Raw genomic sequence first — 26602 nt, 5'->3', positions numbered from 1 at the left:
TTAATCAAGCCCCCCCCCCCCGGTCAAAGGTGTCCCTCTTTACCAATCTGAAAATCTGGTCACCTTATGTAAACTACATATAGCAATAGTATTTTGGCTTGAAAAACAGTCACTAGATTAGATATAGTTCCATAGAGTATACTTCCATAGAATATACTCTATACTTCCATAGAGTAGCCTGAATATTTTTGGAATATATCACGGGGCTTTGGTTATCCTTGTGGTATTTGATCTGAATGGTTCTAAGCTGACCAGTACTGTCCTTCTAATCGCAGGGAATGCAAGGCTAGTAATCTAGTCTATACTTCCTCCATATTTACTAAAACATGTTACCTTTCTAATATCTGTCCAAATATGCAAGAGACTGAACCCCTAAGGAGAGAAATAATAAGTTAGCTTCTTATATTTTTTTAAACAGGAAACATTCGCAGCAGAGAAATTATTATAAATAAACCAATCTTCTATGCCTTAGCTTGAATGTAACAATATAACACAACAAATAAAACTAGAAAATTTTTTCATTTTTAAAATATTTTTTTCTGTGTCTTGCTTTGTGGCTTCTCATTTCTTTCAATTCCAGAGTGGAATTAGCCTTCTTTTAATAAGCTTCCTTCACTCTGCCTATTTATATTTTCTTTTTCACCATAGCCAAACAATAAGAAAAACCATCTCTCGCCTCTTTCATTACAATTTGGTATGCATGTGTGAGTGCATATGTGCATATCAATGGAAATGCTTGCATTTTGTTTCAAGGAACAATGCCTATTCTGGACTCACTACAAAGAAAAATGATCCTAACAATGATGAAAACTAGATTATTTGCCAGTTATTTCCCGAGAAGCTTCCCTATATGCAGAAAATAATACATAGTCATTAGATACTACATTGTTCTTTCAATAAATAAAATATACTTTATTTTATTCAGATAAAATAAAATAAGGTATTATATACATATTTTATGTCAGCTGCCACTTGATATATCTAACTGCTGTTTACACTTGCAGTGATTTAATATTCTTTTTCCCACGAGGTGGCAGTCATTTCAACTTAATATAAACACAAATGGCTGCCACATGTGAAGCAAACAATGATATTCTTTGTGTTTGGAATTATAGCAAGAAAAAATGATTTTAGCTTTCTGAGTTTCACTAGGGTTTGGCTATCTAATTAATGTAGATTAAGCTATATATATAAAGGTTAGTTTATACCAAGCATTGAGACATTTCTATAGTTTTATTTTTTATAATTTAAGGTTGGCAATTTTCAACTACTTGGGATGGGCTGTTAGTATACTAGGTTTAGGACTCTTAAATGTAATATATCACAATCCATAGACAAGTTGCCAATTACTGGTATTAGCATGCCAAACCTTGAAACATTTAAAAAGAGAAGGTGTGAATTTAATTTGTCCTTTGTGGTTAATACCAAATCCCAAACTATAAAACTAAAATTATCATTGAAGATTTTGATCAGTTCCATATTTTGCAAATTAATACAATAAAGGGATGAAGTGTTAATTTTGTTAAATCTATGACTGCAAGTACAATTAGGCATGAAAACTAATTTCTGGGATGGATTTCCAGATAGATAGATAGATGGATGGATGGATGGATGGATGGATGGATGGATGGATGGATGGATGGATGGATGGATGATACACAAAATCCTTTTAGACAAGTGATATAATGTCCATCCAATCAGGAAGAGGAGAAAACAAAAGAAATACTAGTCATCGTATGTTGTCTATTGTTGATGTTTCTAGTTCAATTATAACCAGTTTATATGTCTGAGGATTCAATTCACAAATTACTAAAAGAATTAGAAACTTAATTCTTATTCGTACTATTAAAAATCCATTTCTATGGAAAATCACCCCCAAAATAACAAAGCATCTAAAAAAAAGGAAAGGATCAAGGTAAGAAGGAGATTTTGTTGGCAAATTATATTAAGATGAATGATTGTATAAAGTGAAATATTTGTTAATGTGTCTTTAGCTTACATCGATACTTAGAAAAGTTAGTTTAATACTAGAAAAATACTAAAATTATTCAGATTCTTTATCCAGCTGATCTTTAAAAAACTAATTCTGTGTATGTGTTGATTTATTACAGAGGAGCCAAGATTTAGTGATCACAAGGATATTAGGGTCTTTGTTTAAGATGCTACTGAGAACATTGGCTGACAGGTTCCAGGTTTTTTTCTATTTTGTTTTGGAAAAATGCAAAACTGAGAAAAAATGACAAGAACAAATTACTAGTTATGCCTTCTGTAAAAAAAGAAATGGGATTTTTACTAAAACAGCAGAAATTTCCATTGCATATTTCATTCTAAGTTACACTAACACTTGCAATAAACTTGTAACTTGTAATAAACTTGTAATAAAGGAAAATCATGGATTCATTCAAACCAAAGTCCTGATAGGAATATATATATATGAACAGAAATCATTGCAATGTTCACACAAGCCAGAATATTAATTGTCCCATCACATTTTCAGAAATCTGTAACTTTTCGACAGATTCTTGACACTTGACCAAGGTTTAATTAAAAAAATATATTATTCAAAATTTATCCATTGGTGACTACCTTGCAAAAAACTCAGAATATCTTTTCATCCACGTGACCTTGGTCCCATCATTTGAGATAAAAAAATGTGTATTGTCAGATGTAGAAACATTCATTTACATTAACTATTATTTTGCTACCAAGGTAAATTATTTTAGAAGTTAAACCCAGCATTTCAGTTTCATGTAATACATAGCTCATTGCCTACTTATTTTTCCTCCTTTTGATGCTGCCACTGAGAAACCAATAGTTTAATACTCAAGCAAGGAATTAATTCCAGATGCGGGAGTTGCCTAAGAATTGTGAGATTGGCACAACTGTTTTTTAAAAACTAGGTTTGACCAAGTTTTAGATTCTCATATAAAATTTAATCTTTGTCAGTACCTAATCATTTTTTCTAGATGACAACTTTCTAGATCATGCTCATACATTTTTAGGATCTTATATACTGCATATTAAAGATCAAGATTCTGAAGGGATCTCAAGAAACACTCAGTCGTATGTACTAATGAAGGCTATTTTGGGAGTGAGTGGGAACACGTGTGAGAGAAGGGGAATGATTGGCCCACTGTTTCTCAGTTCTGTAACCCCAACACTTATTTTTAAAATCATCTGTTTGCTCACCTTAAAAAGGAGCTTTTCAACTCAACAGTAAATTCCAAATCTGTCATTTACTCAATCCTTGAAATAATTTCAAGTAATCAATATATTTTCTTATACTATCATTACTCCCCTCCCCTCTTTTTTGTCTTCCTCATTCCTCTTCTTCTTTTTTAACTGAACTTCCACTGATTATTTACATAAAAGACTACCAGGAGCCACACATTCTTATTATCTCTCCAAAGTTTGTCCCTATCTGTATTTTAGAATAGTTAGGAGTTTACCATAATTTGAGCCTATTTGGAATTATGGACATTTTCAAAAATAGGTAAGAAATAGTTATGTGAAAAATGAACATCTCTCTTTAACAGTTTGCATTAATTGTATACACATTTTAAATGAGAATCCTTATTGAGCTAATTGTTTAGCTGTCTGTGAAACAACTATTATTTGTGAATCCAAATTTGCTATTCTCCAGTGAACAAAACTAAAAATATAGTCTCCTTTTTTATTCAATAGTTGAAATTTCTGGAAATATAGATAGTTGTAAGTTATGCACATGAGATTCCAAGCAGTAATTCAGCTGGATCAAGATCAGTCTAAAGATAATGTGCAGGTGTGGGATAAATATAATGTAAGGCCATAATATTTATCTAAGTACTGTATTTTTTGGAGTATAAGACGCACCAGAGTATAAGACACACCAAGGATTTGAAGAGGCAAATTTTTAAAAGTAGGTAGATAGATAGAGGTATAGAGAGGGAGAGAAAGAGGGAAATACAGCAGATAGGTAGGGAGAGAGAAAATAAGTAGGTTGGTAGGTAGAGGGATAGAGAGAGAAATAGAGAGAAAAATAGGTAGGTAGGGAGAGAGAGAGAGAGAGAGAGAGAGAAATAGAGATAGAGAGAGAAATACAGGTAGGTAGGTAGGTAGGTAGGTAGGTAGGTAGGTAGGTAGGAGAGAGAGAGAGAGAGAGAGAGAGAGAGAGAGAGAGAGAGAGAGAGAGAGAGAGAGAGAGAGAGTAGGTAGGTAGGTAGGTGGATGTTTCCAGGTGTATTTATCCATGTGCTGGAGAAGGAAATCACTGAGAATCTTCAGCACCTAAGACTTTGTTTCTGCTGGCACAGCACTTGATCAATGTAATTCTCATCAATCCGTTAAAGAGCTTTCCAAAGGGGGGGGGGAGTTTTTGTACTCTGAAAACCTCCCCAAAATGGCATTTTTTTTTTGCAAAAACGGGCCCATTTTTTAATAAAAGGCATGAATAGACTTGGGAGGGCTTGCAGAGTGCACTGGGAGGGGGGCAAAAATGAACAAAAAACAGCCAATTTTTCGTCAACAAAATTGCATGCATAGCCTTATGGAGGCTTATAGAATACTGCTGGGGTCAGGGGGGGCAAAAAACTGAATCAATGATACAGCACTCTTACATACATTATACTTGTTTGGGAAATATATTGTCGAAACTAGGTGTTATAGTAAAAATATTTTCATGTTTTTTAATAATTAAAAGAAGATCACAAATTAAGTTAGAATCTAGGATGAAGTGAAGAGATATGAATAAAATTGATATTAAATTAAATTAAAAAGAAAGTATGTCCAGACGTGTTCTGAGTTCAATGATTTTTAATTTTCCTAATAAGGCTTTAATTATAATGTCAATATATTAATTAATTTTGTATGTGGTAAGGTTACTAAAGTGAAAGCACATTATTCAATATGGATGAAACCTAGATGCAGGCCCAATATTACTTGACTTGTACTGAAAATATTGTAATATGTGGAAAGATTATGAATGGTTTGATTAGCAACAGGGATATGTTCTTTTTATTTTATGCCTTTTCTGTTGCATATTACCTTCTGTTCTGTAGTATCAGATGACTATGAATACCAAATCCAATTTTGAGTGTGGAAAAATGCTCAGAGTAAGCAGCCATTTTTATTATTTTTCTAGTTCTTCGGTTTCTGATTCACAATTTTGTCTTCCCTCAAATTGTGTTTTATATCTTGTTTGAAACATGACATTTTTATGGAACTTACTTTAAAATAATAATAATTTATATCTGCTGTAAAACTTTCCACACTTCTATTTTTCTAGTGGACAACATGGTCCTATGCTTGTCCAATTAGTCAAGCATAGGATTGCCAGACAATAAATTATAACGTCTACTTATATTTGCACACAACTGTAGCTGTTGTTACAAAATAACAAACAAAAGCTAGGAATAAAAGGCATGATCTTTTAATCTTCTCATAGAGTTGCAACCTTCTTATTTGCTCCATGTTAAAAAAAAATTATAAGAATAAATAATAATCTTAACTCCTAATGTTTCCATCTTGATACCCCACAGGCAAAATGAACTTCAGCTCACATAAATTTGAAGCTAAGAGCCAAAGGCAACATATCTGGAAGAGAGTAGATTGAGGAGCACTGAAAAAAAACAACTGCTTCTATAGTCTTGGCTGTGATTTTTACCCTAACCCCCCAAAATTAATGTCATGATGGCTGAATTTATTTGATGCTTTACTTTAAGAATTATCCATTAAGTTGTTCACACCTGCATTTTGGAGTTTTTTCTATAGCTGAATATGTTTGAAATAAAAAATAACTTATTTGAATACAAGTTTTATCCAAAACAGAAATGGAAAAATTCTTAAGATTTCAAAGAATGGCAAGGGAAGTGGAATTATTAGATTTTTCAAGGCATCACCATTAGTTTGCTGTTAGTATCATAAAACAGATGGAATATACAGTAAAGCTGAAAAACACTGCAAGTTATTCTGTTTCTCACATGAATTGGCCTATAGATTCACATCACATGAAATAGGATATTCTCATTACCCATAGTCTTTATTATTTTTTAATAATTTCCTATGCTATGTGATTTTTTTCTTGCTTCATTATGCATAGCAAAATGATTCAGCAATTGAGTCAAATTGACAACCACTTAGATTCTTCCATACTACCTATGTAAAACTGAATAGTACTTGAGCCATTTATGTAAAGGAGCTAGTAACTTTGCAAAGAATCTGTCCTACTATCTTTTAAAACTGATTGGAAGTCAAATGTTCACTTCCTAGCCCCAGAGGTCCTAGAAAAAGTATAGAAACCGCTGCTTGGCAACTCTTAGTGTACTTCCATATTGCTTTCTGAAACTGAGAGGCACTGCATGTTTCAATAGAGTATTTTAACTGGATTAGAGCCACACAGAACTGCTTATAAGCAAGAGGGTAGAACAGAAAAGTATGTCTTGCAAACTATAGTAGAAAAGGGAAAACCATACTTAACTGTCATGAGAAATGAACATGCTCAGTAAAAGAAAATGTTTGTTGAATATGGAGTAACCACTGAATATATAATGGAAAAGGAAACTGAAGAAGGATAATTCTCTTTACTATTTTTATAAGAGAATGGAGTTCTGAAATGTTGTATAGAACAGCAATCAAATTAGAGGAACATTCTTGTGGGGGCCCAGATATTCTGAAAAGTATTCAAACTTTGAGAGCTGTCAATTCTAAATGTATACAAAGGCTGATAAAGTTTGCATGGATTACAACAACAAAAAACCCAACATATTGCTTGAAAACTGAATGCTATGTCTTCGCATATTACTCAGCTGATTTTTCCAATTAAGCAGAAAGTGTTATGAACGATAGTCTTTCTACATGTCTTGTATGCCTTGTATGCATCTCTAAAAGGCAACATTATATATTTATATAGCAATTATTATAGCAATTGTATTTTGTTTAGTATAATTCATATATTTAATATGTTTGCCTGTAATGTTAAGAGCTGGAAACATTGTTAAAAATGTAAACAATTCTGTGAGTAATTCACTACTCTACTGATGCCTGGTATCTTCTATGCAATTAAACACAGTGATACAAATGGCCAAGCTACTACGTAATTTCAATTTTTGTGTGTGGTTTATTTAACTGTTTGCATGAAAATAAGAAAGAAATGCTAAGGCAAGAAGGTCTGAAATAAAAATGTTCCTTTATATAATCATATACTTGTTCCATTGTTTTAAAAATGTGTGCTAAAAATTAATTTTAACCATTTATTTTCAGCAAGGATAGAGTAAAATATTTATGTATAATATTCATCTAATGTATTTTAATACTAGAAAAATATATATCATTTAAAATATTTAAAAATGTTATTCAGAAAGGGGATGTAGGGAGAAAAAATCACATTTAAAACAGAAGCAAAATCTGGACTTTGTTATAACTTGGTCACATTCAACAATCTAGGGGGAAAAAGCACTGATGTAAAGACTTTTGTTTAAAGATGCATTATTCAGGACTAACAAAGTCAAGGCTTCAGCTTGTAGAGGGGACATAATATGAATACCCCACTATGTTACTATATTTAATTAAGTTTTATTTAATGTTGTTATTTCATTTTCAATTCTACATGTGAATAACCAGAAATATCTTATACGATGCAATATAAAATTAGTTTATTTTAGTTATCCAGGAATACAGATATAACCATTAAATGATAGAGTAAAATACTTCAAACAATAATAAAAATTGTAAGAAGAGAGCTCTGTATTAAACAAATATCTTAAAAAGCTGTTTTTGCAATTGTATTGAATTTTCTGATGAAAAGGCAGCATCTTTGTAAAATGTCTTAAATGATTCCTTCATTACCAATAATGTTTGCTCTAGATTTTCTCTAAATGTTTGACAATGTTGTTTGTTTGCCTTCTTCTCTTCCAAAAACCACATGGTATACAAGAATTATTTTAAGAAAACATTATTTTAAGCAACTAATCCACATTTTATATGGCATAAAGCTCTTAATTATTATTTTTTGTTTGTTTTACTAAATGTTAATTACTTGCATATGGATTTTATAAAAATCCATATCATAAATCATTATTGTAAAGACTAAGCATATACATTGGTTAAATCATACTCAGACTGAAAAATCCACTAACATTCAATATTAATTTATATGTTGAGAAGTAGTATTCTTCAGCATAAATATTTCAGTAATTTATACCTATCTTTATAGACTTCAGTAATAAACATTATATTCTTAATAGTGTAATCTTATATGAGGAGATTAATACAATGATTTCTTAGTTAATATTGTTCTAATAGCCTAATAAATATAAAATACTACAAATGACAAATACAATATTAAGATGTCCATATTGCTAAGGCAGATGCAGTATTGTTTATACTACATTTAATATAAAATAGTATTCACAATTTCTAAAAAGAAGTATAATTCTTTGTTCATTTATATTTGTAAAACAAAAATAAATGATGATATGCTTTCACCAGATGAAGAAAGCATTTTAGTAAAATCAGTGTTAGCAGAAATTGTTATCACCTTCTATATACAAGTAAAAATAATGAAATTAAGATTGTGAACAATGATAAGAAACTCTGTAGAAATAAAATAATTAAGATTGGCATAAAAACTATTTTTATGCACATCAAGCTTATAATAGTAGTTCAGATCAAATGAAAAACAAATCTTACTAAGCGTTCTCTAAAGCTTTCTTAACAAAGGGACTTGTGGCCCTTTCATGCACAAAGACACACAAACCTTAACCCTTGACCTTTTCTCAGTTGACAAAATAAGAATACTGAAAATGTTACATATAATATAAATGTTCATTTTGTACAAATTCTTTCTTCTCTATTCTTGGGTTAGGAAAAGGTGCTCTATTCAGAAAGAGTCCAAGACAAGCCTGCTTTTTAACTGTCATGTGACTATTCTGCCCCCCCCCTAAAACCCATGTGCTCATGTATCATTTTACTCCAAAATATCTATGCGGATTTCAGCTCAACCTGACTTTGCTCTGAATGCATGACATAGACTGTGTGGGAGCATGAGAACTATCTCTCTTAAAAGCAAGGTCCTCATAGTTGGCCTGTAACCATGGAAGCAGATGTCTCTTTTTTGCTTGTGTTTTTTTCCCCCTTTTGCTTACCCCGGCTTACCTCTTTGCAGCCTCGAGCTGCTCCTTATTGTTAAAAGGGGGTTGGCTTGATTTTTCTTCATCATGAACGAACTTGTCTCTTTTTTCAAAGGCTATGATGCTGCAGGTCATCGGTCTAGACTGTTTGGACGGTCCAGAGAATAGCCTTGAAGTAACCCTTGCTCTGTCTGTGCCACACCACCAGCCGAGCAACTGCAGACTGTGGGGGGACATTGGAGATCTGTTTTTGAAAAGAAGTCCGTCTGATTTTGCCATTGTGCCTTTTCACTCATCGATCGAATGAATATCGAACCTTCTGTCGTTGCATGTGTGAAATAGATAGCTTAGCAAGCATATTTGAGCTCAAACCTGTGCAAAGGGCCAAACTGTTATTCTGTTCTACCTAATTTTCATTTTGCGTTCTCCAAGAGGTGTTCTCCATTAGGAATCTCTTTTTAATATATATTACCAAAGTTACATACTAATGTTAAATGCAGTCTATACATTCACATTTCCTCCTCTCCCCCCCCCCCACTCCCAGGGCTACATTAGCTAGCATCTTTATATTCTAAGATTTGGAAGTTGTTGTCTGTGTGTGTCTCTATGTGTGTATTTGTGTGTCTACTTCCTTTAAGTTTCATAACTGAGCAAAACACCTGAGTTTTAAAAATAATTTATTGAAGGGAAATATGTGTTCTCACAACCAAACATGTTATAAAATCACACTGTGAGCTATTGACAATTATTATTCTAATTATTATAATAAAGCTTATTAAAGGAAAAATAAAACACATTCTCATATTTTATGTGATTTAAGTAACTGCTTTCCAGAATATTTTTTTCTAAATGGGAAAAAGAAACTGTCTCTCACAAATGTTCATACAAAAAAACAAATACGGAAATTCTATACTATTGTAGAGAAACAAATTCTATACTATTGTATATCATCCAAATAAACCTCAATATGAAAACAATAGGCAATGTTATTTAACTAAAACATATTTATGGTTTGGATGAAACAAAGGACATGAAAATTATGTGGAAATTGATGAAATCAATCATAATTCAAATGAATTTGCTTTCTTTTTTAAAAGTCCTAAGGTACTTACATGAGTTATTCTAAAATTCATTTATACTATTTTGCTTATATTTAAAGTCTATAAACATTTCTGTCACAATTAGCTATGAAAAAAAAAGTTCCCACACTGAAAACTGTGGGGATGTGCTCATTGTACAGTATTCTTGCCTTTATACTGATCCAATAAAATTCAAATCAAATGGGCTTACATTTTCTTCTGGGGGTCGCTTATCCAGCATTGTCTATATATGGCTTCAGCATCTATATATGTTTTCAGATATCACTGCCTCTGTACTTGGAGACATACCTATTTTCTCTAATTGCCAAAGGCAAAGGGGAGGTGCACTAACGAATAAAGAAGGTTATTGTGACAGATGAAACATAATTCACAATGAATACTCTTTTCATTCAGACTTAACATGGAAGAGGATTAGTCCAAGCTGAATTTTAGAAGAGAAAGAGAGTAACTTCATTCCAATAATACAAGGAGAGGCCAGAAATTGGAAAACTACAGTAAATGCAAACAGGATTTTGTTCATGATTTTGGATTGTTTTGTACCAGAACAAATATTAAACTGAGGAAAGTTGAAGATAAATAGCAATAGCAAAATGACATGCGATGTCTTTTCTAGACTGGATCATGATGAATGCTTATAGTATGTTTCTTCTTCATTTGACAGAGATTTAATGAATGAAAAATGTTATTTTTTTCTTCAGTAAATACGTTCTTTGGAAGTAGGTATTCCTTTTTATATGTTTGCTAAAATTAACCTTTCTTTATATTTGTTAATCATTCTTTTAGGCTTTGTTTACACTGCATAAGAGGGTTGAATTTAGTGAAAAGTTTCACAATTATTGTATTACTGTATGCAAATATGCTGGACTTCAAATGTTAATTTGGAGTAATAATTGCCTTAAATTTTAATTACTGCTTATAAAATTTTTATTAATTTTGTTTCTTTTTACATACTTTGAGACTACTAAGAAAGTGAGTTAAGAATTATTTGCTATGCTAGATTTTTTTTAAAAAAATGTTGTCCTACATTGTTTTTATTTCTTTCATGGCAAATTTGTTTGAGTAAGAGATATGCATATTTTAAAATTTGACCGTTCTTAATTTTATCCATTGTTGGCTATTTATACAGACTAATGCAAGATATAAGCAACCTGAAAAGAAAATATCTAAAAGATAGGCATGGAAAAGATGTTCGGTATATTTAATGCTATTATATATTATAAAAGATCTTAGAAATATTTTCAAAAAGTTAACATTATCAAAATATTTCAGATAATTGAGCTCCTATAGTTATTTATCTGAAAATCTCATTGAGATTTATAAGTAACTCCTAAAGTTACTTATCTAAAAATCTCACTCAGATCAACCAGAATGGCTTTTGAGAATGCAAATATAGTTTTGTACTATATCTTTTTAACATTCTACTTCTAATTTTCAGCTGTTTTTGCTAGATTCTATGACCCCTAACTTCTGAATAATATGCTGTATATTTCAGCAACATATGAACATTAAACAAACAAGATTGTCCGTTGGATTTCATTTGCATAAAATTTTATACAAATTTTATAAAAAATTATTACAGGAAAAAAATCATCTCAGAACATTCTTCAGAATAAATACTACAACAATATTTTTCCAAATTTACTTAATCAAATATAATCCTTTTATTTAAAAAAATAAGAAATAAATCAACTGATAAAACAAGGATTTAGCAGTTAGCATTCAGCATTATGAACAAGAAATATCTTTTTTTTTAAAAAAACATTCCTTTAGTTAAATATCTACATTTCAATTTGTTATCTAGATAAAAACAGAACATTTTTATGTGATAAAACATGTACTTTTGGTTTTCATTTTAAATACTCACTTAGATTTATTTAATCCTTAGGGAATTGTTTTTTAAACAGAAACTGTAACTAATCGTTTAAAATATGAGGTTTAAAATTAAACGTTAAAGGAGAATATTTTGAACACTGCTAAATTTGTACATAGGCATGTTTAGAAAAAGAAAGAATTGAAGTCAGTAATCTAACTAAAGAATACTTACCTGGCAAGGGAGACACCATGATCACTAACTAAAGAGTAAGATATAATAATTCTATTTGAATTTCCTATTTTAAATTAATTAGTTAAATATTATCTCATTAGATTTTAGGCTATTTTTTAAAAAAAGCATTTTATAGAAAATGGAATAAAAATGCAACCTGAAATACTTTAAATGCTGCATTGGATATTTTTTAATACTAATTCAGAATGTATGAAAATGAATTCTTCAAACTGTATTTTTTATCTAAAATTGCTTGTAGTTTATTTTCCATGACTTTGGATTGTTAATTATTAAATAAATTCTGGCTAGTGCTGAACCATAATGAAGGAAAAATATTTAGATTACGTGGGTCTGGGAACAATACGCTGGGTCTTTCTTTCTTTTAGATACTATGATTTCATAAGACAAGCTGGAGGGGAGTCAAATCTGCCACATGCTGTGTGAAAAAATGCCACCCTGGTGTGAACAAAGGGTTTAGAATGGAGTCAAGAAGCGTGCAAGCTCAATGTCTAAGCTTTTCCTGTGAATTGTTCTGCCACAACCTGCAGGATATCAAGTGGGCTGGAAAGAATAGGGAGCGCTTGGAAGTTACAGCAGAGAAACACTTGCAATCCAGAGTAGAGAGCGAGCCTCTTTGTTTTGTGCTTCCTTCGGCAAACTGTTTTACCCAAAACAGAAACCAAATTTCAGACAAAAATTTCAATTACAATAAAATACCAAGATTGGCTAAAGAATCCATATTATTTGCCTTTACATCTGGAATAAAATGTTGAAATCTATTAATAATATAAATCATAGCATGGCTCTTTCAAGTGTCGCTCCCAACGGGCTTTAATAGTCCAAATATAACAATAACACAAAATACATCAAAAGGTTCTGAAATCATTTTGTGAGCTGAGTCTGAATAAAGCATTCACTATCCCATATTGTTATGTTGTGGTTCATCTGACAATAAAATTTAGTTTCAATTACTTGATTCAATGAGATCCTTTAGTTGCCTTGTTGATTAACTGAAAAGAATTATTACCATGTTTACATTGACTAGAGAGTATTACACTGTATTATATTTTACCCTGCAGTAAAAAGAATTCTAGCAATAAAATTTCAAAATATGAATAATAATGATCCTATGATTTTCATTTTGTTTATAGAATCAGTTAAATTTGTTTGAAGTATAGCATTACAAGCAAATTTCAGAATGTACTGTATGTAACACTGAAATCTTGCTTCTTGAATGGATTATAAACTTATTTCTAATTACTCGAAAGCTTTAATTCATTTGAATTATTGTTTGAAAAATTAACTCTTAAGGCTTTAAGTTTTAATGCTATATCATACTATAAAAAATAGATTGACTCTTTCCTCCCCTGTAATCTCCTATTTCAACTTGTTTTTGTTATTATTTTTGAATAATAGGAAAGAAGAAGAAGAAAGGGAAAGTATATAGTATATTTTCTTACAACAAATATACTATTCATGGCAAATAGACTGAATCAATCTATTCATGGGGCTGATTCAATCTGAACATATTATAAATTCAGTATAGGTGTGATTAAATGAGACATTCCCTACTCAGGACTATTCTACTGAACACAATTATAGTTCAAAAAGGCGTATTCTGCTATGCAACTGTTTTATTCTGAAACATAAGCAGAAGCAACAAAACTGTAAGTCAAGACATACAACAAAATTGCAAATTTAAGAAGACAATGACATCCTGGGCAGTCTGTTTAAAAATGATCTGACCATTTGATATTATAATCGATCCCTGTACTGAGCAACATTTTAATATCTTCCTGTTACCAGATTTGTAACAATAAATCAATTCTTCAGTCCTAAAGGGGCATATAACTAAAATTTCCATCTTTCATGTCTCCAATTTTTATAGTACAGTACATCTACATAGAGACACAGATATCTTTAGATCATGACCAGTGTTTTGTTTTTTATTTTTGTTATCTTTATTTGTATCTTATAATGTTATGCTAATTTATTCCAATTTATTTATTCTCTATCTCTTATGTATCCTCCATTATCTGTCTTTTAACAAAATAGGCACATTTTTCTCTATAACCCATCTAAAATATATCCTCTTTTACTCTGTTCATCGCCCTTGTTTCCTTGAACTCCCATCTCTTGCTTCTTCTTTTTCTTTCTTGAATCATTATTCCTTTCTCTTAGATCTTTATCTCAAAGTCTATGCAATTTAATAACACAATTCCCATCTATTAAAACAGTAGAAGATCTTGATGGAAGCTAGCAAAAATGCTACCAATTTCATCAGTCCTCTAAAAGGAACAGCAGCAATGGATAACAAATGATTTTGAGATTTTGATATGTCTTTTAAATTTTTATAAGAAAATAGGAAAAATGCATATGTGGGATTTTCTTAGAAACTGCTGCTCAGTCACCTCAAACTGCAAAATGGGCAACAAATGAATTTAATAATAAGAACATCTGTCTGACTGTGCAACAGTCCATAATAATAGAAATGGTGGGACCATAAAATGGAGAAAGTCATAGAAAATGAAGAAGCTAAAGTGTTCTAGGACTATAGAATTCAAGCAGACATAACACCTGAGACTTAACAATTGTCAATAAGAAATAGAAAAAAGTCTGGATAGTAGACATGGCAGTACCTGGAGACAGAAAGGTAGAATAGATAGAAGATAACAAAATACAAAGACTTGCAAGTAGAAATAGAATGACTGTTGCAAAAGAAAGTAAATATAGTGCAACTAGTAATAGGCAATCCCAAAACAGATGGAGTACCACTTGGCATTGACAAAATGGCCATCAGTCAATTACAAAATTTACTTGGAATAGCTTACATCCTCTGATGATACCTTTAACACTCTGAACGTCAACATTTGCCTATTCCAGGTCTTAGGAAAGAACTCCGTAGATGGATAAAGTCTAGTTTCAGCTGTATTTTAAAAATGTGTATATGTATTTATTTAATTCAGAAGGCTGTAATTGTAGCATTTAGGTTTTTTTTAATGTCACTGCCACATCTCTTATTATGCAGAAATTTGATTATTTTCACATCTTTAATGGGGGATATTTCAGACATTTAGGTAATTGTTATTAAACTTTCCATTAATCTGCTAAAAGTTATATAGACAATTGAATATCGAATCTCCTAGAGTAAGTTTATATAACAAAATATAAACCATAAATCTTTTTCTGGACTTTATGTAGAACTGAGCTACCCACAATAATGCTGCATTTTTCTCCCTGAGATTTGTTGCTTATATCTCTTTAAAATTGTGAATACATTGGTTGACCAGAGTCTCCAGAAAAATGTACAGAAAATATGACAATTGGTTTTACTGAAAATGTAGGACTAAGGTAGAAGCAGAAAGGGCTGGCACACAAAAAGAAGTTAAAGATTAGGAGCAACAAAGCCAGATAGGATTAGATTTGTTTTAGGATTAACTTTAACCTTAACTTTACATGGAACTGATGAAGACTGTTTGGAATATATACATATTATGTATGTAAACATGTTATGATGGCATTAAGGAAAACAGGGAGTTCCAATTTAGAAAACTATTGAGAGCAAAAAATAAATAAATCATGTCCCCTTCTGGTGTTCCCACCAGTATGGTTACTAGATGTAGTTACAGTAATTAAAATGGCACAAATTTAAACTTTTCTTTAAAAATAAAGAGAAAATATTTGCAGCAGAGAAGGAAGCATTGACAAATTTGAATTTATCCCAGTGGAAATCATAAATTGACAAATGTAAATGTTGTTGTTTTCTCTGTTTCAGCTGTGTTTACTTGCCACTGCTTTCCTTGTCCTGCTGTTTTTCTTTCGTTCTTTTTTTCCCTAAGGGCTCTTGAGCTGATTTGTTTTCCTATTACTGATCTGCTAGCAAAAGCATTCAGTGAACCCCAAAGGTTTCATTTTGGGCTTTTGGTTTGGGGGAATAGGAGTGGGGAAGAGAATGGTTATAAATTGTTGTTAAACACAAACAGTATAAAGCAAACAAACAAGCAGAATGAATATATATATATACCAGCAATTTATATAAAATATAAATTGCTGGTAGGAAGGATGAAAAAACTTGTATTAAAGGAAGAACTGTAATCCACATACAGGTTCTGTTTCACTGAATGGGTAATTAAAGGATGAAATGTCTCCCATTTATAGCTTGTCAAGTTATTTAACTTAATGAAGGCAAATTAGGCAATTAGCAACATCAGTAAGTTACCAAAAATTAAAATGGTATCAATATTAAAATTAAACTTGTTTTACAAATTTCTCTAAATGATATTATTTATATTTTTATGATATAGCTGGGGTTTAATAAACCCTGATATCAAGTTTTGATTATTTACTTATCTATTTATTTATGTAGCTCAAAATAGTTATTGATGCTAAAACAAAATCCAAGCTAATCCTATATATCAATTAGACACGTTCTGTTTATGATGGAAGAAATTCTAGTGAAAGAAATAGGACAATTATTACAAGAAAACCTCTATTCAACTAAGTGTAAATTGTAAAAATATGCTTTACCAAACAGAATCAAAGTGACAAAATGTTCTCCTAATACAATATGAGTGCTTTTTAGTTTAGGATTTTTCAGTGTGTCAAACATAAATGACTATTAATATGCCCCAGGAAACTGACAATCATATTACACAAACAGCTTGCACTAAAAATTAAAAAAAAAAGCATGTTGTTCCTTCCTACTATATATGAAATATTATGGATAAACAATAATTCTTGAATATTTTGTTACCATAAGCTGTGGTTATCTTCCCCAAGTCCTGTAATTCTGCCTCATTGTATCAGGGCTTTCATTGGAAATAAATAAGTAAATAACACCAGGATTGTATTTTAAGGCAGTTCTCCCAGTAGAGCAGAAGCATGAAGATCACCTAAAGTTTCCAGGTAAAGCAACCAAGCAGCTACTGTATGTCAGACAGCATCTATTTTGGAGAAAGGTTTACCAGTTTCTGCCATTTCAAGGTATATCAAGCAAAGGACAGACAATGTTGGAATTGCAGGAATGCTACTTTATTGTTGTAGAATATGATAACAGAATGTAGAAAAATGTTCATGTTTCCTATACATCACAAATGTTTTGAATTGGGTTATTTTGACTTTCTTCAATTTCTGATTTGTGAAAATGCAAAATCCATTCTAAATGGTTCTTCAATAGCTTCACCAAGGTCACTCTGAATTCCTTTACAAATAGCAAACAAAACAAACTTAGAGAATGTGCATACTCTTGCACAATATCTTTAATTTCATGTGCTAGCAAAATAAGGGTTATCCAATACAGATTAGAATGCTACATGGGAAAGGAGATGCCAGATGTTCATGCTGGTTTTAAAAAAGACCAGGGAACATTATTGTTGGTTGATAATGGATAACCAAGGCATACGATAAAGAAGTAAATAGGGTTTTAAAAAATCCCTTCAGTTATGTTAACCATATTAAGCCATGAAATATTCTTAGGAAAACAGGATTTTTAGGCCATTTTATTGTTTTCATGCAAAACCTACACACCACACAGGAAGCCATCATCCAGACAAACACACTGCTAGTATAGTGGGGAAAGCTCGATGGGAAGATGGGTATGGTTTTAAATTATTAGAAACTTATATCATTACGATGAGGACTACAATCAAAACATTGATATTACAATTAAAGAAAAGAAGACCAATTAATGACAACAACTACAGCCACCCATCTTATATTCATCAATGTAAATATTAAAGTGATGGATAACTTCTTCCTTTTAGAATCAGCTATCAACAGTAAAGAAACCAGGAGTCAAGAAATATACCACCAGAACAGAAAAAGAATTGATGCTTTTGAACTCTGGTTTAAAGAAAGCTCCTGAGATTACCATGGATAACCAAGAAAACAAGCAAAAATAACTAGGCTTAAATGATCATATTTTCAACAATTATGCAACAAAACCACCAGCGGAACTGCAAAAAACTACGCTACTCAGAACATCTTATATTTTAAGAAGGTACTTGATTGATACCTAGGATGCTGGCAGCAAACCATATCAACCAGTAGCACCAGTCAATGGTATTTGTGATAAATTTTTGAATGATCAGTTGGCTGAGTTTCATGTTTAATGAATATAGTATTAACAACAACAGCAACAGCAACAACAACAACAACAACAACAATTGGAAAGAAATGACTTGCTTCCTGTAGAACAGAAAGGATGCTGCAAAAATTCAAGAGGAACAAAGGACCAACTGCTGATTGACAAGCTAAATCCTAAAGAATTCAAAGAAAAGATGAATCAACCTGTTCATGGTTTGGATAGACTATAAGCATTTGATTCAGTTACCCACAGCCGGATCAAGAAATGCCTGAAAATCTTTGGCATCAGCAGCAACAGAGAAAAATTCATGGAAACTTCAATGAACCTCTGGAAAACGAAGCTTATGGCTAATGGAGAAGAACTTGGTGAAGTTGAAATTAAATGAGGCATTTTCCAGAATGATTTCCTTTCACCCCTACTTTTTATACTCTCAATGCTACCACTGACAACCATTTTGAAGAAGGTGAACTGTGAATATGAACTTGCAAGAAAGGACTGAAAAATTCACACTTGGTGTACATGGATGATTTGAAGCTGTTTGGTAAATCAAAAGCTGAACTGAATTTATTAATTGAAAGCACAAAAGAATTTAACCAAGACATTGGTATGCAGTTTGGAATTTACAAATGTGCAACAATGGCAACCAAGGCAGGCAAGGTCCTAGAAGATTATGGAATACAACTTGAGAATTAAGAAATTATAAAGGCAGTAAAACCAGAAGAAAGCTATAAGTACTTGGGGATTTTAGAGGCCTCTGACTTAATGCATAATAAAGTCAAGGAATTAACCTCAGCCAAGTACATTCGATAAATTTGCAAGATATTAAAATCCAAACTGAGTGGATGAAACATCATAAAAGCCACAAATACCTGGGCTATACCTGTAATTCAATACTCTGCAGGAATAATTGACTGGACCCAGATGGAATTGGACAATTTGGACAGAAAAACAAGGAAGCTTATGACAATGAATCATGCTTTGCACCGTAAAAGTGATGTTGACTGATTGTATCTACCAAGAGCAGAGGGTGGTCGAGGACTCCTACAAGTAAAGAAGACTGTGGAAGAAGAAAGACACAGCTTGAATGATTACATCCAGAAAAGTGAAGAACCAATGATTAAAGAAGTAAATAAAGGACGTGTTTTGAAGACAACTAAGTTAAAAGATGAATATAAGAAAGAAGTAATTGAGAAGCGAGCTGAAAATTGGAAAAGCAAAGCTATGCATGGCCAATACTTGAAAAGTACTGAAGGCAAAGCTGACCAAAAACTAACTTGGAACTGGTTAAGATCAGGAATACTGAAAAAAGAAATAGAAGGCTTTATTTTGGCAGCTCAAGAACAAGCCTTAACCACAAACTTCATGAAGGCAAAAATTCAACAGCAAATTTCGCTTCTGTAATGAGAAATATGAGACAGTCAACCACTTGATCAGTGGGTGCAGCAAAATTTAACAAACTGATTACCTACAACACCATGATGGCATTGCTAAGATTATTCACTGGAAATTGTGCCAAAAGTTTGGATTTGAGTACAGCAAAAACGACTGGGAACATGAGGTTCAGAAGGTTTTAGAGAATGAGAAAGTCAAGTTCTTGTGGGACTTCAGAATCTAGACTGACAGGCAACCTGACATAACAATAATTTAAAAGAAAAAAAGTATGGTTCATTGACATTGCAATACCACGTGATGCATGAATTGAAGATAAACAGCAAGAAAAAAATCACAAAATACCGGGACTTGCAAATTGAAGTTGAGTGACTGTGGAAAAAGAAATCATGTATTGTCCCAATTGTAATTGGAACCCTTGGAGCAAAGGGCTACCTCACTATTTGAAAATTCTAAATTTACCTGACTTGAACATTCTGACTGTACAAAAAACCATCCTACTTGGAAAAACTTATATCCTCCGACGTTACCTTAACTGTTCCTAGGTCCTTGGTTAGGACTCGAACTGTTGAGCTACCAACCAGCCCCAAAGGCTGTGAATCTCACCAAAGATTAACTAATAATAATAATAATAATAATAATAATAATAATAATAACAACAACAACAACAACAACAACAACAACAACTCCACCGTTGCCTGTCCCAAGCCCGGATGAGAAAGGAGGAGGGTTGGGGTCAGGTTGGCAACCTGGCCCCATAAAAAACAACCCGCCAACCCGTACAATATGGTGAAAGAAACGAATAAAAATTTTATACCGCATCGGTCATCGCACAGGTTAACAAGGGCCGTGGCGGATGTTGGGGTCCCTGGACATCCGTCGACAAGTGGGCTACAAGTGGACCAGCCAACAAAACGACAAAAATATAGTGCAGATGAAAACCATGCCATAATGGCCTGTTACTACAACTCAGAGCCAGAAAAAAGAGGTTATTTAAAGCGAATGTATGAATTATGGAAACAACAATATCCAGATTCAAATGTTAGTGAACAAAGACTAGCAGATCAAATCGAGTAAAAAAGGTAAAGAATTGGACATCACCTGGAAAGGACCAATTACATGGTTTCTGGCTCAAATATCTGATCAGTTTACATGCAATATTGGCCAGGCAACTGAATGAAATTTTACAAAAGGGCCAAATTGATGAATGGTTGACAACTGGAAAAACATACTTGATTCAGAAAAATGCAACTAAAGGAACAACACCTGAAAACTACAGACCAATAACATGCTTGCCAACAACCTTCAAATTACTCACAGGCATTATTGCAGATAATATGATGGATTATTTGGAAACAAACAACATCTTGCCAGTAGAGCAAAAAGGCAACAAAAGAAGGAGCAGGGGCACAAAAGATCAGCTCCTAATTGATAAAATGATATTAGAAAATTGTAAGAACAGAAAAACGAACTTGAATATGGTCTGGATTGATTACAAAAAGGCATTTGACTCACTGCCACATAGTTGGATCATAAAATGCTTAGAAACAATTGGCATTAGCAAAAATATTACATCCTTTACTGAAAAGGCGATGAAACAATGGAGAACTGAGTTGGCAGTAGGGAATGAGATCTACGGAATGGTTAATATCAAGCAAGGAATTTTCCAGGGTGATTCACTTTCACCTCTTCTCTTCATCATCGCAATGATCCCACTATCAGTAATCTTAAAAATAATGAAATTAGGCTACCAAACAGCCAAAGAAGCTGAAAAAATTTCGCATTTACTATATATGGATGATTTAAAACTCTATGGAAAGTCAGAAATAGAAATCCAATCATTGACAAACACAGTCCGAGTATTCAGCACCGATATTTCAATGCAGTTTGGCATGGAAAAATGTGCCACTGTATTCATAAAAAGAGGCAAAATCACTGCATGTGAGGGAATTGAAATGCTCAATGGCCAACTAATTAAATGCAACAAAAATGAAGCCTACAAATACTTAGGCACTCTGCAGTTGGGTAACATCAAGCATGGAGAAGTAAAAACTATTGTCAGGCGAGAGTACACCAACAGAGTTAGGAAAATTTTGAAATCTAAATTGAATGGTGGAAATACAATCAAGGCCATAAATACCTGGGCAATACCAGTTATAAGATACACAGCTGGTATAGTTAACTGGACACAAGCTGATTTGGACATTTTGGACCGAAAAAACAAGAAAACTAATGACAATGCACTACAGTTTACATCCACATGGTGATACTGATAGACTATATCTGCCCCAAAAATCAGGTGGCAGAGGATTATTACAAGTGAAGCAAACAGTTGAAGAAGAAAAACATGCACTGGCTGATTATTTAAAAGAAAGTCAAGAACATCTATTAATCGAAGTAAAGAACAAAAATCTACTGAAAGCCCAACAGACGAAGCAAGAATACAGAAAAGATGTGATAAAATCAAGAATGGAGAGTTGGCAGAACAAAGCACTGCATGGCCAATTTCTGGAAAAAATAAAAGATAAAGTGGACAGTGAACAAACTTGGTTATGGTTAACAACAGGTACATTAAAGAAAGAAACAGAGTCACTAATCCTGGCTGCGCAAGAACAAGCTATCCGCACAAATGCCATTAAGGCCAAAATCGAAAAATCCTCTGATGATGCCAAATGCAGACTTTGCAAAGAAGCTGATGAAACTGTTGATCATATACTCAGCTGCTGTAAAAAAATCACGCAGACTGATTATAAATTGCGGCACAATTCAGTTGGAATTTGTGCAAAAATTATAATATTAAAACAGCAACGAACTGGTGGGAACATCAGCCTGATAAAGTCACCGAAAATCAGATGGTCAAGATCTTGTGAGATTTCCATATAGAAATGGACAAAATACGGGCGCACAATACACCAGACATCCCACTGGTTGAGAAAAATAAGGTCACAATCATAGACATCGCAATACCAGGTGATAGCAGGGGCGCCGAGAAGGAACATGAAAAAATCGCAAAGTACCAGGACTTAAAAATCGAAATTCAACGACTATGGCACAAACCAGCAGTGGTAATTCCAGTGGTAATTGGCACACTGGCTGCTATTCCAAAAGCACTGGAATTACATTTAAAACAGTTAAAAATTGACAAAATCACCATCAGTCAAACGCAAAAAGCCGCACTGCTTGGATCTGCACACATATTACGAAAATACGTTATGATGTCCTAGGCCCTTGGACTAGTAACCAATGCCAAATCCGGCGAAACAACTGGCCGCTGTGATACAATTGTATAATAATACAATAATTATTTATAGCTTCAGGCAAGAGAGCTTGTCTTTATGGCTAGTCAGATAAGTCATTTAATTAAAACTGCATTGACCATATTGTGTTTGCTGTTGATGAGTGACAGGAAGACAGTGCCAAATACAATCTCAGCAGATATTGCTTCTCAGAATTATTTTTAAACAACTTTAATCTCTCATTCAGATCACACACTACCTCTGTCTTCCTTCTTTCCCTCCACAATACACATCACTTCAACAGTGCTTTGTCCAGAGTGGTTGGGAACAAAGTGGGAATCTATGTAGCCTATCCATCACTTTTTATCTTAACTGAATCACACAAAAAATTTATCGATTAAATGAAACAGAAGACAACTTTGCATTTCCACATTCACTTTCTCTATTATTTTCAGACATTGTGATTAGAAGCATTAAGCACAGTGTGATTTGAACACTGCTGCTAAGCACCCCCACACAAGCTGTTACTATATGAATAAATTGTCAGGAAAACAAAACCCATTTTACATTATAAGAGGCCAAGAAGTCAACTCTAGCAACCATGTTCAGTTTGAAACCTTGTGTTAGTGAAAAAAGAGAGATTTTATAAATTATCATTCTCCTGCTTTCAACAGAAGTTCTCACCTCCTTTTTCCACTTTTTTCCAGCTGTGTCAAGTAGTGTGATGAGCAGCTAAACTGACTTTCAGCTTAATTTTGCAGATTTCATAATAAACCAAGACCAGCTGTGATCTCCTTGTATACAAGATTTCTTTGCTCTCCCATATAGTATTTTATTAATAAACTTAACAATCCAAAATGCATGATATTCAGAATCATAATCCTAACTCTTGCTTGAAAAGTTTTGCAAAGCCAATTGTATGAATGAGGAGTAGGAAAATTGAGTGGGTAATTAAGATATTTGCATTTATAGATTTTACTCAATGTTTTAATTTTGATTTTGCATCCCAAAGATGCTTTTTTGGGAGGCAACTGGACTGACTTGCTTTTTCTTTGAAGACATTTTTCTTTTCATCCAAGAAGCTCCTTCAGCTTTGACAGGATAGTGGTGAATGGAAGGATTTATATTCCTTATAGACACTGGTCATTTGCATCCTTTTAGAGGGTCATTGAAGCACTTGGAGGTTTATCTGTGTCTTCAGGGTCACCTGAGTATTTGAGTATTTGAGTATTTATTAATACTTATAGGCCGCCCTTTTCCCTGAGGGGACTCAGGGCGGCTTACATAAAATGAGGGGGGGAGTATACAGACAATAGACACAAACAATACATAGAAGTAAAATAGTAAGCAACATTCATTCATCATTCGGGTGGGGACAGTTATTTTTGTCCCCAGGCCTGACGGGCTAGCCAGGTCTTAAGGGCTGTGCGGAAGGTCTGGACGGTGGTGAGGGTACGAATCTCCACACGGAGATCGTTCCAAAGGGTCGGAGCTACTACTGAAAAGGCTCTCCTCCGTGTAGTTGCCAGTCGGCACTGACTGGCAGATGGAACTCGGAGGAGGCCTAATCTATGTGATCTAATTGGTCGCAGGGAGGTAATTGGCAGGAGGCGGTCTCTCAAGTGCTCCTGGTTGTTGTATTCTGCAATTTTTCTCTAGAAATCCATTCCTACTTCTACACCATTCAAAGGGTGTTCATCCCAAATTGCATAGCTAAAAGTCTGTAGAGATTCTCAGGATGCAAATGACTGCAAGGAATATAAATAAAGCAAAACATTATCAAAGGAAAAGCAAGAAAGTCCAGTTGCCTTCTGAAAAAGCACCTTTGGACAACCAGGACCTGGAGGACTGAGAATCTCTACAGAATTTGATTTTGCATGTTCCTCTTTCCTGCCCTTACTGTTGTTATATTTTTAAATATTGACAGTAACAGTTTATTTCTAAACTTGCCAACTAGCTATTATCCTAATTATAACAATATTGTTGTTAACAATAACAGTAAACCTGCAGAACAAGTTGCTTATCTATTCTTACTAATGTGGGCATTCCTAATTCAATTGTGGAAATTATGTTGGTTACTTGGCACTTGTAATAACACCACTATTCTTTGGGCCGCATTGGTTGCCATTATACTTTACATGCAAGTCAAGGTGCTGATTAACACTTTTAAAGCATGGGTTGGAATCAGGTTACTTGAGGGGCCATCTTATCCCAGTTGTTTTAACCTGTTCAATCTATTCTGGCAGGATGGGCATGCTTCAGGTCCATCGGCCAGTGTGAGGGGGACCAGGAACAATGCCTTTTCTGCTATAGCTCCTGCCCTATGGAACATTCTTCTTACAGAAATTAGAGTGGGCCCAATCCTTCTGGTCTTTTGGAAATCTCTGAATGCCTGTTTCTATGCTCAGGCCTGGGGCCCAAAGTGTGTGATGGGTCCTGCCTCCTGATTGTGCCAACAGCCATTGACTGTGTCATTTTCCTGAGCGGTGTACTTTAATTTTTTCATTGATAATGGAAATTTGTTTTTAAATTATTTTATGATTATTTGACATCCAGAGTCATTTGTTAAGATCTGCAGACATATAAAGTGAATGAATGAATGAATAAAATTATTTTCTATTAATTTTAACTCATTTGAGTTCTGGGCCAATTATTTGTTTGTCTGATTGGTTGGTTTATTTTTTCTAATTTCTCTAGCCTGCTCTGTTTTTATCTTTCATTTGGTATTTCTTGAAACTAAATCTTTGATAGACAATGATTCACAGTTATGGAGATTAGAAGTTTGTCAGTAAAGCAGGTTATTTCTTACAAGAAATATACAACTGAAGCCACAAATGACCTTGTTCTAGGAGGTTTAATTAATACACTTCTCTTAACATTGTACAACAGGAGCTTTTAAAATGGATTTAGAAAAATGGAAAAGCTTTCTGAACCTTCAAGTTGTTACAGCAATATATAATTGCTTCATTTGTTTCATTAATTTTCTAAGACCAGAGTAACATGTAGAAAATTACTGTTTGTACTTTCAAAATACCTCAGCTTTCCATCTGCTTGGAGTCTTAAAGAACCTAACATCAATTTTTCTTACCTGAAATAGGGAGAAAATTGTATTAATGAATACTACGTGTAGAGCTAAGCTTAATTCTTTTTGTAAGAGCACAGGGATATCACCTAATTGCTGGAACTGTATGAGATTATGGTGGTATACAAAACTGGCACATAAATAATGAAATGTAATTCTTGCTTAGATAGATATGTATTTTCCAAATGATTATTTCTAAACCTTACCCAGACTTTTCTGTAAATTAAACAGCAAGTATTTTGAGGATGCTCAGTCTAGAAAATGTCACTATCCTAAGTTTGCCTTAGATTTTAATTGATTCAAGAGTGATCAACCCAACAACCTTAATGTTGCTCCCTTGCAAATTGTTCTCCATGATATTTGATCAAGGTGAGAATGTGCGTCTGCACAGTTCGCAATTTGAAAAAAAAGAATACTGCAAACAAATTAATGATATTTCTCTCCTACTTCAGACTATCGCTGGAGAAGTCAGAGGAGGAAAAAAGCCACAATAAAAATTATAATTTGTTTTTCATTCAGAAATTCAAGGTTACATATCCCCTCTTCTTACTTTTTCATCCAG

At 33.1% G+C, this 26602-nt stretch overlaps 1 protein-coding gene and 1 pseudogene across 14 annotated transcripts in view; one reads left to right on the top strand and one right to left on the bottom strand.

Annotated features, from left to right (window-relative positions):
- Window positions 1-22946, top strand: part of LOC148044383 (uncharacterized) — a 31490-nt pseudogene extending 8544 nt beyond the window's left edge.
- The window catches only part of LOC106540114 (uncharacterized), a 248367-nt gene that overhangs the window by 146195 nt on the left and 75570 nt on the right, over window positions 1-26602 (bottom strand). Inside the window, exon 4 of one of the 14 annotated variants that reach the window (XM_087721538.1) lies at window positions 25993-26046. The exons of 12 other annotated variants lie outside the window; for them this stretch is intronic. The gene's annotated coding sequence lies outside the window, so the exon portion shown is untranslated. Of the gene's footprint in view, window positions 1-25992; window positions 26063-26602 lie in introns of those variants that run through there. One more of the 14 variants, XM_087721546.1, reaches the window with a different exon arrangement.

This window comes from Thamnophis sirtalis, unplaced genomic scaffold (genome assembly GCF_051295495.1).
Source record: "Thamnophis sirtalis isolate CommonGarterSnake01/CBP01778 unplaced genomic scaffold, rThaSir2_p1.2 scaffold_8, whole genome shotgun sequence".
NCBI classification, from domain to species: Eukaryota; Metazoa; Chordata; class Lepidosauria; order Squamata; family Natricidae; genus Thamnophis; species Thamnophis sirtalis.
Note: the sequence above shows the minus strand (reverse complement) of the source record. Positions and strands in the feature narration are given on the sequence as shown.